This window comes from Oryctolagus cuniculus, chromosome Y, assembly GCF_051225735.1.
Source record: "Oryctolagus cuniculus isolate XC-2025 breed Fujian yellow rabbit chromosome Y, ASM5122573v1, whole genome shotgun sequence".
NCBI classification, from domain to species: domain Eukaryota; kingdom Metazoa; phylum Chordata; class Mammalia; order Lagomorpha; family Leporidae; genus Oryctolagus; species Oryctolagus cuniculus.
In genome coordinates, this window is record NC_142889.1 from 5,507,127 (window position 1) to 5,521,428 (window position 14,302).

General features: G+C 60.3%; 1 long non-coding RNA gene across 1 annotated transcript; it reads right to left on the reverse strand.

Moving 5' to 3' along the window:
* Positions 1 to 9,409: 9,409 nt before the first annotated feature.
* LOC149119145 (uncharacterized) lies at positions 9,410 to 10,970 on the reverse strand. Its single transcript, XR_016228622.1, has 2 exons — positions 10,191 to 10,970; positions 9,410 to 9,867 (listed from the first exon to the last, which is right to left on the reverse strand). It is a non-coding gene; the product is annotated as an uncharacterized LOC149119145 (long non-coding RNA).
* Between the last annotated feature and the right edge of the window lie 3,332 nt (positions 10,971 to 14,302).

Below are 14,302 nucleotides of genomic sequence, written 5' to 3' on the forward strand. Positions count from 1 at the left end.
GTGGCCCTGGAGACCCGAATGTGGCCCTGGACACCCGTATGTGGCCCTGGAGACCTGATTGTGGCCCTGGGATACCCAGATGTGGCCCTGGAGACCCGGATGTGGCCCTGCGGACCCGGATGGAGCCTTAGGGATCAGGATGGAGCCCAGAGACCCGGATGGAGCCCAGAGACCTGGATGGAGACCAGAGATTTGGATGGAGCCCTGGGACCCAGTTTTAGCGCTGGAGGGAGCCCTGGAGACTCCCTGGATGTGGCTGTGGAGAGCCAGGTGGAGCCCTGGGGAGCCGGGTGTGGCCCTGGAGACTCGGATGTGGCCCTGGGAAACCCAGATGCGGTCCTGGAGACCCAGATGTGGCCCTGGAGACCCAGGTGTAGCCCTGGGATTCAGATGTGGCCCTGGAGACCCGGATTTTTACATGGGGACCAGGATGTGGCCCTGGAAACCTGGATGGAGCCCTGGGGACCTGATATGACCGTGGAGACCCGGATGTGGCCCTGGAGATCCGGATGTGGCCCTGGAGATCCTGATGTGGCCCTAGAGATGGGGATGTGGCCCTGGAGACCCAGAAGGAGCCCTGGGTACCCGGATGTGTCCCTAGAGACCCGGGTGGAGCCCTGGGGACTCGGTTGTGGCCAGGGGACCCGGATGTGGCCCTGGGGACCTGATGGGACACTGGAGACCCCGATGTGGCCCTGGAGACCCAGGTGGGGCCCTGAGGACGCGGATGTGGCCCTGGGGACCCGGTTGTGGCCCTGGAGACACAAATGTGCCCCTGGAGAACCGGTTGGAGCCCTGGGACACAGAAGTGGCCCTGGATGGCGCCCTGAAGACCCGGATGTGGCCCTGGAGACCAGGACGTGGCCCTGAAGCACCAGATATGGCCCTAAGACATTGATGTGTCCCTGGAGACTCGGATATTGCCATGGAGACCTGGATGTGGCCCTGGACACCCAGATGGAGCCCTGGAGACCCGGATGCAGCCTTGGGGACCCAGATGTGGCCCTAGAGACGGGGATGTGGCCCTGGAGACCCGGAAGGAGCCCTGGGGACCTGGATGTGGCCCTGGAGACCCGGATGTGGCCCTGAGGACCCGATGGGGCACTGGAGACCCGGGTGTGGCCCTGGAGACTCAGGTGTGGCCCTGGGGACGCAGATGTGGACCTGGGGATCCGGATGTGTCCCTAGAAACACGGGTGGAGCCCTAGGAGACCCGGATGTGGCCCTAGAGACCCGGATGTGGCCCTGGGGTCCCGGATGTGGCCCTGTAGGGATCCCTAAAGACCCGGATGTGGCCCTGGAGACCCGGATTTGGCCCTGGAGACCCAGGTGGAGCCCTGGGATTGAGATGTGGCCCTGGAAACCTGCATGGAGCCCTGGGGATCCGGATGTGACACTAGACATCCGGATGTGGCCCTGGGGTTCCGGATGTGGCCCTGTAGGGATCCCTAAAGACCCGGATGTGGCCCTGGGGACCCGGATGTGGCCCTGGAGACCCGGGTGGGGCCCTGGAGGGAGCCTTGGTGACTCGGATGTGGCCCTAGAGACCCAGATGTGTTCCTGGAGACCCGGATGGAGCCCTAGAGACCCGGATGTGGCCCTGGAGATCCGGGTGTGGCCCTGGAGACATGGGTGGGGCCCTGGAGACCCCGATGTGGCCCTGGAGACCCTGATGTGGCCCTGGTTACATGGGTGGGGACCTGGAGGGAGCCCTAGAGAACCGGCTGTGGTCCTGGAGACCCGGATGGTGCCCTAGAGACCCGGATGCGGCCCTGGAGATCCAGATGTGGCCCTAGTCACCCAGATGTGACCCTGGGATCCCTGATGTGGCTCTACACAATCAGATATTGCCCTGGGGCCGGAAGTGGCCCTGGAGACCCGGGTGTGGCCCTGGAGACCCGGATGGTACCCTAGGGACATGGATGTGACTCTGGGGACCGAATGTGGCCCTTGGAGACCTGGATGTGGCCCTGGAGACCTGGATGTGCCCTTTGGAGACCTGGATGTGGCCCTGGAGACCTGGATGTGTCCCTGGAGACCTGGATGTGGCCCTGGGGACCCGGATGTGGCCCTGTAGACCCGAATGTGGCCCTGGAGACCCAGGTGGAGCCCTGAGAAACAGATGTGGCCCTGGAGGGAGCCTTGGAGACCTGGATGTGGCCCTGGGGACCTGGATGTGTCCCTGGGAGACCCAGATGTGGCCCTGGGGACCTGGATGTGGCCCTGGAGTCCTGGATGTGGCCCTGGGGGACCTGGATGTGTCCCTGGGAGACCCAGATGTGGCCCTGGGGACCTGGATGTGGCCCTGGAGTCCTGGATGTGGCCCTAGACACCTGGATATGAACCTGGGAGACCTGCATGTCGCCCTGGATACCCGGATGTGGCCCTGGGGATACGGATGTGGCCTTGGGGATCTAGGTATGGCCCTGGAGACCCGGGTGTGGCCCTGGAGGCAAGGTTGGGCCCTGGAAGGAGTCCTGGAGACCCGGAGGTGGACCTAGAGACCCGTATGTGGCCCTGGAGACCCTGACGGAGCCCTGGGTCCCAGATGTGGTCTTGGAAACCCGGATGTGGTCCAGGGGAAACAGATGTGGCCCTGGGGACCCGGATGTGGCCCTGGAGACCCGAATGTGGCCCTGGAGACCCAGGTGGAGCCCTGAGAAACAGATGTGGCCCTGGAGGGAGCCTTGGAGACCTGGATGCGCCTGGAAACTGGATGTGGCCCTAGAGACCCGGATGTGCCCTGAAGACCCGAATGGAGCCCTGGAGACACAGATGTGGCCCTAGAGACCCGGATGTGGCCCTGGAGACTCGGGTGGAGCCCTGGGACACAGATGTGGCCCTGGAGGGAGCCCTGGAGGCTCGGATGAGGCCTGGAGACCAGGATGTAGCCCTAAAGAATCGGATTTGGCCCTAAAGACCCAGATGTGGCCCTAGAGACCCAGAAGTGGCCCTGGAGACCGGGAATTGGCCCTGGGGACCCGGAATTGGCCTTGTGGACCTGGATGTGGCCCTGGAGGGAGCCCTGGAGGCTCGGATGAGGCCTGGAGACCAGGATGTAGCCCTAAAGAATCGGATTTGGCCCTAAAGACCCAGATGTGGCCCTAGAGACCCAGAAGTGGCCCTGGAGACCCGGAATTGGCCCTGGAGACCCGGAATTGGCCTTGTGGACCTGGATGTGGCCCTGGAGACTCAGATGTGGCCCTAGACACCAGGATGTGGCCCTGGGCACACGGATGTGGTCCTGCGGACCTGGATGTGGCCCTGAAGACCTGGGTGTGGCCCTTGAAATCCGGTTGTGGCCCTGGAGACCCGGATGTGGCCCTGGGATACCACAATATGGCCCTGGAGACCCCAATGTGGCCCTGGAGACCGGGGTGGGGCCCTGCATGGAGCTCTGGAGACCCAGATGTGTCCCTAGAAACCCGGATGTGGACCTAGAGACCCAGAATTGGCCCTGGAGACCCGGAAGTGGCTCTGCAGACCCGGATGTGGCCCATGAGACCCAGATGTCGCCCTGGAGACCTGGATGTGGCCCTGGAGATCCGGATGTGGCCCTGGAGACCTGGATGTAGCCCTGGAGATCTGGATGTGGCGCTAGACACCCTGATGTGACCCTGGGAGACCTGGATGTGGCTCTGGACACTGGGATGTGGCCCTGGGTACCCGGATATGGCCCTGGGGACCCGGATGTGGCCCTGGAGACCTGGATGTGACCCTGAGGACCCAATGGGGCACTGGAGACCAGGGTGTGGACCTGGAGACCCGGGTGTGGCCCTGGAAACCTGGGTGGGGCCCTGGGGACGCGGATGTGGCCCTGGGGACCCAGGTGGAGCCCTGGGAGACCTGGATGTGGCCCTGGGGGACCCAGGTGGAGCCCTGGGAGACCCAGATGTGGCCCTGGGGACCCGGATGTGTCCCTGGAGACCCGGATGTGGCCCTGGGGACCCGGATGTGGCCCTGGAGACCCGGATGTGGCCCTGGAGACCTGGATGTGGCCCTGAAGACCCAATGGGGCACTGGAGACCCAGGTGTGGACCTGGGGAACCGAGTGGAGCCCTGGGAGACCTGGATGTGGCCCTGGGGACCCGGATGTGCCCCTGGAGAACCGGGTGGAGCCTTGGGACACAGAAGTGGCCCTGGAGGGAGCCCTGAAGACCTGGATGTGGCCCTGGAGACCCAGATGTGGCCCTGGAGACCCCGATGTAGCCCTTGAGATCCGGATGTGGCCCAGGAGACCCGGATGTGGCCCTGGAGACACTAAAGGAGCCCTGAGGACCCCGATGTAGCCCTGGGGACCCAGATGTGACCTGGGGACCCGGTGAAGCCCTGGGAGACCCGGATGTGGCCCTGGAGACAAGGATGTGGCCCTGGAGACCCGGATGTGGCCGTGGAGTCCCGGATGTGGCCCTGGAGACCTGGGTGGAGCCCTGGGACCAAGATGTGGCCCTTGAGTGAGCCCTGAAGACCCGGATGTGGCCCTAGGGACCTGGATGTGGCCCTGGGACCCGGGTGTCGACCTGGGAACCCGGATGTGGCCCTGGGAGAACCAGATGTGGCCCTGGAGACCTTATGTGGACCTGGATGGAGCCCTGGGAGACCTGGATGTGGACTTGGGATGTGGACCTGGGGGACCCGGATGGAGCCCTGCAAGACCCGGATGTAGCAATGGAGACCCGGATGTGGCTCTGGAGACCCGGATGTGGACCTGGAGGCACGGAAGTGGCCCTAGGGACCTGGATGTGGCCCTAGAGACCCGGGTGTGGCCCTAGAGAGCCCCATGTGACTCTGGGGACCCGGATGTGGCCCTGGGATCCCGTATTTGGCCCTGGAGACCCAGAGTGACCCTGGAGACCCGGATGGTGCCCTGGAGACCCGGATGTGGCCATGGAGAGAACCCTAGAGACCTGGATGTGGCCCTGAGCATCCGGATGTGGCCCTGGAGACCCGGATGTGGCCCTGGAACCTGGGTGAAGCCCAGAGACTCGGATGGAGTCCAGAGACTTGGATGGAGCCCAGAGACCCGGATGGAGCCCAGAGACTCGGATGGAACCCAGAGACTCGGATGGAGCCCAGAGATCCGGATGGTGCCTAGAGACATGGATGGAGCCCAGAGAGTGAGATAGAGCCTTAGGGGCTCGGATGGAGCCCAGAGACCCGGATGGAGCCCAGAGATATGGATGGAGCCCAGAGACTCGAATGGTGTCCAGAAAGTGAGATAGAGCCTTATGGCTCGGATGGAGCCCAGAGACCTGGATGGAGCCCAGAGACCCGGATGGAGCCCAGAGACCTGGATGGAGCCCAGAGACCCGGATGGAGCCCAGAGACCTGGATGGAGCCTTAGGAACCTGGATAGAGCCCAGAGATCCAGATGGAGCCCAGAGACTTGGATGGAGCCCAGAGACCCGGATGGTGCCTAGAGACATGATGGAGCCCAGAGAGTGAGATAGAGCCTTATGGCTCGGATGGAGCCCAGAGACCCAGATGGAGCCCAGAGATATGGATGGAGCCCAGAGACTCGAATGGTGTCCAGAGAGTGAGATAGAGCCTTATGCCTCGGATGGAGCCCAGAGACCCGGATGGAGCCCAGAGACCCGGATGGAGGCTTAGGGACTGGATGGAGCCTTAGGGACCCGGATGGAATCTTAGGGACTCGGATGGAACCCAGAGACTCGGATGGAGCCTTAGGGACCCCGATGGAGCATTAGGGACCCAGAAGGAGCCCAGAGACCAGGATGGAGCCCAGAGACCCGGATGGAGCCTTAGGGACCCTGATGGAGCCCAGAGACCTGGATGGAGCCCAGAGACCCGGATGGAGCCCAGAGACCCGGATGGAGCCCAGAGACCCGGATGGAGCCTTAGGGACCCCGATGGAGTCTTAGGGATCCGGATGGAGCCCAGAGACTCGGATGGAGCCCAGAGACCTGGATGGAGCCTTAGGAACCTGGATGGAGCCCAGAGATCCAGATGGAGCCCAGAGTCTTGGATGGAGCCTTAGGAACCTGGATGGAGCCCAGAGACTTGGATGGAGCCCAGAGACCTGGATGGAGCCCAGAGACCCGGATGGAGCCCAGAGACCCGGATGGAGCCTTAGGAACCTGGATGGAGCCCAGAGATCCAGATGGAGCCCAGAGACTTGGATGGAGCCCAGAGACCCGGATGGAGCCGAGATACCTATGGAGTCCAGAGAATCGGATGGTGTCCAGAGAGTGAGATAGAGCCTTACGGCTCGGATGGAGCCCAGAGACTTGGATGGAGCCCAGAGACCCGGATGGAGCCCAGAGACCCGGATGGAGGCTTAGGGACTGGATGGAGCCTTAGGGACCCGGATGGAATCTTAGGGACTCGGATGGAACCCAGAGACCCGGATGGAGCCTTAGGGACCCCGATGGAGCATTAGGGACCCGGATGGAGCACGGAGACACGGATGGAGCCCAGAGACCCGGATGGAGCCTTAGGGACCTTGATGGAGTCTTAGGGACCTGGATGGAGCCCAGAGACTTGGATGGAGCCTTAGGAACCCGGTTGGAGCCCAGTGACCTGATAGAGCCCAGAGACCTGATGGAGCCCAGATATCCGGATGGAGCCTTAGGGACCCAGATGGAGCTCAGAGACCTGATGGAGCCTTAGGAATCCGGATGGAGCCCAGAGACTTGGATGGAGCCCAGAGAGTGAGATAGAGCATTAGGGGCTCGGATGGAGCCCAGAGACCCGGATGGAGTCTTAGGAACCTGGATGGAGCTCAGAGATACGGATGGAGCCCAGAGACTCTGATGGAACCCAGAGACTTGGATAAAGCCTTAGAGACCTGGATGGAGCCCTGGAGACCCGGATATGGCCCTAGGGACCTGGATGTGGCCCTGGGACCCGGGTGTGGACGTGGGGACCCGAATGTGGCCCCGGGAGAACCGGATGTGGCCCTGGGGACCTGATGTGGACCTGGATGGAGCCCTGGGAGACCCCGATGTGGCCTTGGCAACCCGGATGTGGACCTGGGGGACCCGGATGGAGCCCTGGGAGACCCAGATGTGGCCCTAGAGACCCGGGTGTGGCCCTGGAGACCCCCATGTGACTCTAAGGACCCGGATGTGGCCCTGGGAGCCCGTATGTGGCCCTGGAGATCCGGATGTGACCCCGGAGACCTGGATGGCGCCATAGAGAGCCGGATGTAGTGATGGAGACCTGGATGTGGCCCTGGAGAGAGCCCTAGAGACCCGGATGTGGCCCTGATCATGCTGATGTGGCCCTGGAAACCCAGATGTTCCTGGAGACCTGGATGGAGCCCTGAAGACCTGGATGTGGCCCTAGACCCGGATGTGGCCCTGGAGAACCGGTAATGGCCTGAGACACCTGGATGTGGCCCTGGGGACCCCGATATGTCCCTTGGGGAACCGGATGTGGCCCTGGGTCCCGTATGTGGAGCCCTGGGAGACCCGATGTGGCCCTGGAGACCCGGATGGAGCTCAGAGACCCGGATGGAGCCCAGAGACTCGGATTGAGCCAAGAGACCGGATAGAGCCTTAAGGACTCGGATGGAGCCCAGAGACCCGGATGGAGCCTTAGGGACCCCGATGGAGTCTTAGGGACCCGGATGGAGCCCAGAGATCCGGATGGAGCCATAGGAACCCAGATGGAGCCCAGAGACCCAGGTGGAGCCCAGAGACCCAGATGGAGCCCAGAGATCCGGATGGAGCCTTGGGGACCCGGATGGAGCCCAGAGACCCGGATGGAGCCCAGAGACCAGGATGGAGCCCTAGGGACCCAGATGGAGCTCAGAGATATGGATGGAGCCCAGAGACCCGGATGGAGCCCAGAGACTCGCATTGAGCCCAAAGACCCGGATGGAGCCTTATGGACCCGGATGGAGCCTTATGGACCCAGATGGAGCCCAGAGTCTCGGAAGAGCCTTAGGGAACTGGATGGAGCCTTAGGGACCCGGAGGGAGCCTTAGGAACCCGGATGGAGCCCAGAGACTTGGATGGAGCCCAGAGACCTGGATGGAGCCCAGAGACCCGGATGGATCCTTAGGGACTTGGATGGAGTCTTAGGGAATTGGATGGAGCCCAGAGACTCGGATGGAGCCAGGAGTCCCGGATGGATCCTTAGGGACCCAGATGGAGCCCAGAGATATGGATGGAGCCCAGAGACCTGGATGGAGCCCAGAGACCTGGATGGAGCCCAGAGACTCGGATGGAGCCAGGAGTCCCGGATCGATCCTTAGGGACCTGGATGGAGCCCAAAGACCCAGATGGAGCCCAGAGACTCAGATGGAGCCTTAAGACCTGGATGGAGCCCAGAGACCCGCATGGAGCCTTAGGGATGCGGATGGAGCCTTAGGGACCCAGATGGAGCCCAGAGACTCGGGCAGAGCCCCGAGACCAGGATGGAGCCCAGAGACCAGGATGGAGCCTCAGGGACCCGGATGTAGCTCAGAGACCTGGAGAGAGCCCAGAGACCCTGGGTGGAGCCCTGGGACCCAGATATGGCCCTGGAGGGAGCCCTGGAGATCCGGATGTGGCCCTGGAGACCCTGGTGTGGCCCTGGAGACCCGGATGGAGCCCTGGGGAACCGGATGTGGCCCTGGAGACCCGGATGTGGCCCTGGGGACCTGGATGTGGCCCTGGAGATCGGGGTGGAGCCCAGAGACTCGGATGGAGCCCAGAGACTGGATGCAGCCTTAGGGACACGGTTGGAGCCCCGAAACCCGGATGGAGCTCAGAGACCCGGGTGTGGTCCAGAGACCTGGATGGAGCCCAGAGACCTGGATGGAGCCTTAAGGACTCGGAAGGAACCTTAAGGACCCGGATGTAGCCTTAGTGACCCTGAAGGAGCACAGAGACCCGGATGGAGCCTTAGGGACCAGGATGTTTCCTTAGGGACCCAGATGGAGCCCAGAGATACAGATGGAGACCAGAGACCCCGATGGAGCCCAGAGACCTGTATGGAGCCCAGAGACTCGGATGGAGCCAGGAGTCCCGGATGGAGCCCAGAGACCCGGATGGAGCCCTAGGGACCCAGATGGAGCCCAGAGACCCGGATGGAGCACTTAGACCCGGATGTGGCCCTGGGGACCAGGATGTGCCCCTGGGGACCTGGATGTGTCACTGCGGACATGAGTGGAGCCCTGGGGAGCCGGATATTGCCCTGGAGACCCGGATGTGGCCATGGGGACCCGGATGTGGCCCTGGGATCCTGGTGGAGTGTGACTGGCTGCCAGTGGAGTCGGGGAGAACCCCCCCAGTGTCACTCAGGGCTGATTGACAGCCACCAGATGACAGAGCCCACCCCCTTGTCAGTGAACGGTGACTGACAGTGCAGGGAGACCCGGAGGTAGCCCCTGGGTTCCTCCACCAGCTCGCTCTGTCTTTTGACGGAACAATAAAAATCGTTTAAAATAAACGACTGGGACTGTGCCTGGGATGAGTTTATTCCATGAACAGGAAGCAGAGAAAGCCGGGGACGGCCGATTCTAGAATGTTCCGAAGCTTTCTAGAAATTCTGGAACAATCCAGACCATCTTGGATCAATCCAGAATGCTCTAGAATGTTCCGGAGCATACTAGCGCGTTCGCAGGTGGGAGGAGATGGTGAGGCGATCAGGGGAGGAATCATTGTGCAGGAGGGGCGGTTCTGGAATGGTCTAGAACGTTCTGGCACCTTCTCCAAGGGAGGCGTCCTCAGGGTGGACAGGTGTCTGTTGGAGAGAGGAAAGCCGAGTCAGTGCCGAGTCAGCGCCGAGTCAGCCCGGAAGCCGCCGAAGCCTCACCTGTGTCGGCCACACGCCGGATGTACTTCCGCGGGATCCCATTCTGCTCCGTGAGCCTCGCGTAGTCCTCTGGCGGGTCGTCGTTTATGATTCCCAATTTGACTGTGGCACGAGTGGGCGCCGACTGAGTACGCTCGCTTTAGTGTGAGCCTACTGCATACACTCGCTTTAGTGACTGTATACACTCACCCCATCTAGCGAGCGCCAACTGTATATGCTAGCGTTAGTGGGCACCGACTGTATATGCCCACCATGTCTAGTGGGCACTGACTGTATACACTCGCTTTATCCAGTGGGCACCGACTGTATATGCCTGGCCATGCAGCCCCCCTTTCCCCGTATACAGTCGGGCTCAGACTCTCGGGTGGTGGTGCGTATCCCTAGCGGGCACCGGCAGTGTACATGTGTGTGTGAGGGGGGCTCACCCACAAGGAAGCTGAGGCGGCTGGTCTTGCCTTTGGACCCCATGTTATTGATGAAGATGATTTGCCTAACGGGATCCAATTCGCGGAACTGGAAGGAGGTCTGGCCTTCGACTGTAGGGAGAGAGGTGGGTGTTCTGGATGTGCCGGGGCATGCTGGGACATTCTAGCGCATTCTGGAACATTCTAGAACATTGAGGAACTGGAGCATCCTGGGACATTTGCAGCATCCTGGAACATTTCTGGGAACATTCTCGAACATTCTGGAACACACCGGACATTCCCTGGGGTCATCTGGAATTGTCTGGAACTTTCCGAAATGCTCTGTACTCACAGTCAGTGGTGTAGATGCCGTCTGCGTTCTTCTGGGCCACAACCGTGTGCGGGGTGCATACCTTGTTCTTCCTGAAGGAGAGACCGGGAACATGGCCGCTCGCTGTGGGCTCAACTGCTCCTGTCTGCTCTCCCTCTGGGCTCGCCTGGTCCACCATGGCCTGCTGTTTGACTCTGGGATCGGCTGGTCCTGTCTGCTCTCTCTCAGCTCCATTACTCCCCTCTAGCCCACCTGTTCTCTGACTCTGGGCTCAACTGCTCCTGTCTACTCTTTCTCTCTCTGGGCTCGGCTGGTCCACCATGGCCTGCTCTTTGACTCTGGGATCGGCTGGTCCTGTCTGCTCACTCTCAGCTCCATTACTCCCCTCTAGCCCACATGCTCTCTGACTCTGGGCTCAACTACCCCTGTCTGCTCACTCTCCCTGGGCTCGGCTGGTCCCCCCTGGCTTGCTCTTTGACTCTGGGCTCAACTACTCCTGTCTGCTCTTTCTCAGCTCCATTACTCCCCTCTAGCCCACATGCTCTCTGACTCTGGGCTCAACTACTCCTGTCTGCTCTCTCTCTGTGCTCGGCTGGTCGCCCTGGCCTGCTCTCTCTCTCTCTCTCTGGGATCGATTGGGCTTGGCGGCGCCTGTCTTCCCCGCTCTCTGGGCTCGATTGCTCCCCCCTGGCTCTCTGTCTCTGGCCTCGGCTTGTCTCCCCTGGCCCCGCCCCTCACTTGACGTAGAAGAAGACGTTCAGGGCGTTGCATTCCTCGTTGCACTCCATCTCGCGGAACAGCATCTGGAGTGGCCCATCCTTCAGGATCATTTCCAGGTTGTCAGAGGCCATGGCGGAGGTGCGCCAGGGCCCGGAGAGCTGGGGAGGTGAAGAAATGACGTGAATTAATGATACGGCTGAAGAAACAACGCGAAGTAGTGATGCGAATTAGTGATGCGAAGTAATGATATGAATTCATGACGAGAATTAATACTTGGAACTAATGATGCAAATTTATGATACCTGGGCGGGGTCGACGTCTGCACAGGCCACGCCCACCGTGAGGGCGAGGAGGAGAGCCTTCATCACCGTCATCTTCATCACCATCGTCTTCGTCGTCGTCTGAGCCGGCGGGGACCCGGCGTCTATTTATTGCCAGGGCTGGGGGAGGAGTTGGCGGGGCCGAAGGTTGTGCAAACATCCTGGTGGACACTGGAACGGTCAGTGCTCCCAGGGAATTCTGGGAGAGTCTGTCGTGCGTTCTTGGGCCTTGGAATTTTCCAGAACCCCTGGTGGGTGTTTCCAGGATTCCAGAATGTTCTAGAATGCCCAGGGAATGTCCTTGGAATCCCGAGGAATTCTGTGGAATGTTCCAGAATGTTCTAGAACACGTCCAGAGAGCCCGGCGCACATCCTCGGGGCCTTAGAGTATTCTAGAGCGCCTGGTCTTGGAGTGTTCCGGAATACTGGCGGATGACGTAGAATTTTCTAGAATGTTCGTAGGAAGCCCTGGACCGCTTGGAGAGTGTCTTTGGGGTCTTGGAATGTTGTAGAATGTTCCAGTATGTTCCAGAGAACCCAGCGAGCGTCCTGGGGGGTCTGAGACCCTCTGCCGACGTGCTGGAAGTTTCCGCAGCCCCGATGGGCGCGGGATGTCACGTCAATGTCCGCAGGGCCAGGCCGGCACCAGGACACCCGTCACACCCAGCCGGGAAACTTCTACTCAGACCCGTATCCCAGAATCCCCCCAGACTCACTTGCTGATGTTCTGGTACATTCTAGAACACCTCGGAAAAATTCTAGGGATCCCGGAACATTCTAGAACGTCCTAGAATGTTCCAGAACCTGGATTTTTTTTTTTAGCTTTTTTCGTGCGCAGGCACCCAGACATGACCTTGAGAGCTCCAGGGAGGTCACTCTAGTTTCTGTCTCTCGATGGGAAAAACCGACTTGACCGGTTTCTGCGTTCTGTAATCCTTTAATCCGGTTTTCTGCTCCACTCACTCCACGGCTCAGGCTGGCTCTTCTCTCAGGGAGAGGAGGGTCATCAACATGGCGTGTAGAGCACGTTGGACAAGGTAGATTCATAACTACAAAGTTTGCTCATCTCCTAATACCAAGACCCCCAATATCTCAGTTATTTTTTTTAATTTTTTTTTTGACAGGCAGTCAGATCCATCGGAAATGCCTTGAAAACATGGTCGTGTATAGACACGTTTGCTTCTTGAAAGGGTTTGCAGCTTCGTCGTCAGTACTGTCTCCTCAGTGACTTTAGAGCAGGAGAGAACAGGACACAGCGGACACTCTGAACAGCAACTTCAGTGAGTGAGTGATGAAGTGCCCAGACGAGGGAGGCGCAGTGGGTGACACGTCGATTCAGAAACGAGAGCAACTAGCCTGGGATTACCATGAGTGTGTTGGCAGAAGAATTAAAACTTGAAATAAGACTCCGGAAACGTACGCGCGGTCTTCACCACCTTGAACGAGTCTTGGTTTTTGCTGATAGGCTCTTTTTTTTTTTTTTGACAGGCAGGAGTGGACAGTGAGAGACAGAGAGATGGAGAGAAAGGTCTTCCTTTGCCGTTGGTTCACCCTCCAATGGCCGCCGCGGCCGGCGCACCGCGCTGATCCGATGGCAGGAGCCAGGTGCTTTTCCTGGTCTCCCATGGGGTGCAGGGCCCAAGCACTTGGGCCATCCTCCACTGCACTCCCTGGTCACAGCAGAGAGCTGGCCTGGAAGAGGGGCAACCGGGACAGAATCCGGCGCCCTGACTGGGACTAAAACCCGGTGTGCCGGCGCCGCAGGCAGAGGATTAGCCTGGTGAGCCGCGGCGCTGGCCTGTATGATTATTTTCATAAACTATGCTTTGAACAGGGACACAAGTGATTGAGCACAAGCCATGCAGTGTCCTCTGAGCCACTCAGTGATAGCTGAGGGTCTCCGTCCTTTATAGACTTCAAGTTGTGAGCCAGGGGTTAGTGTCTGAAGGCACGCTACATGAAGAGGTAGGGAGAGATCACCTGTTGTGGGCCACTTTGTAAACCATCTTGAATGTCACACACTTGCCATATGACCAGATGTGTGCACTGTCTGTTCTTCCCTAGTTTCTGCACCCAGCTGGACTTTCACATTCAGATATGGCAGAGAAACCACTCCCTTAGGATCCACTGAGTGCCCCTGACTGGATCAGGAACTGTCGCAGGTGACAGGTTCTGGGTCAGTCAGGGGCAGGCAGGAGAGCTAAGGACTTGGGGTTCCTGCCGCAGACTGACAGGTTCCCGGTCCTGTCAGGGGCAGCCAGGGGAGCCAAAGACGGCGTTTCTGGCCCTAGACTGGCAAGCTACCAGTCCCATCAGCGGCAGGCAGGGGAGACAAGGAGGTGGGGTTCTGGCCCCAGACTGACAGGTTCCCAGTTCCATCAAGGGCCGGCAGGGGATCCAAGAGGTGGGGTTGTAGTCCTCGACTGTCAGGTTCTCAGGCCAGAAAGAGGCAGTCAGGGGAGCCAAGAGGTGGGGTTGTAGTCCTAGACTGTCAGGCCAGAAAGAGGCAGTCAGGGGAGCCAAGGAGGTGGCCACAGAATGACAGGCTCTGGTTCCAGTCAGGGGCAGGCAGGGTAGTGTAAGAGGATGGTGTTCCTGCCACAGACATACAAGTTCCCTGTCTAGTCAGGGACAAGCCGGGGAGCTAAGCATGTGGGGTCTGGCAGCACATGGACAGGTTCCCGGTCCAAATGGCCAGGCAGGGAAGCTAAGGCGTTCTGGCTAAGGTTCTGGCAGCAGCATGACAGGTTCCTGGTCCCATC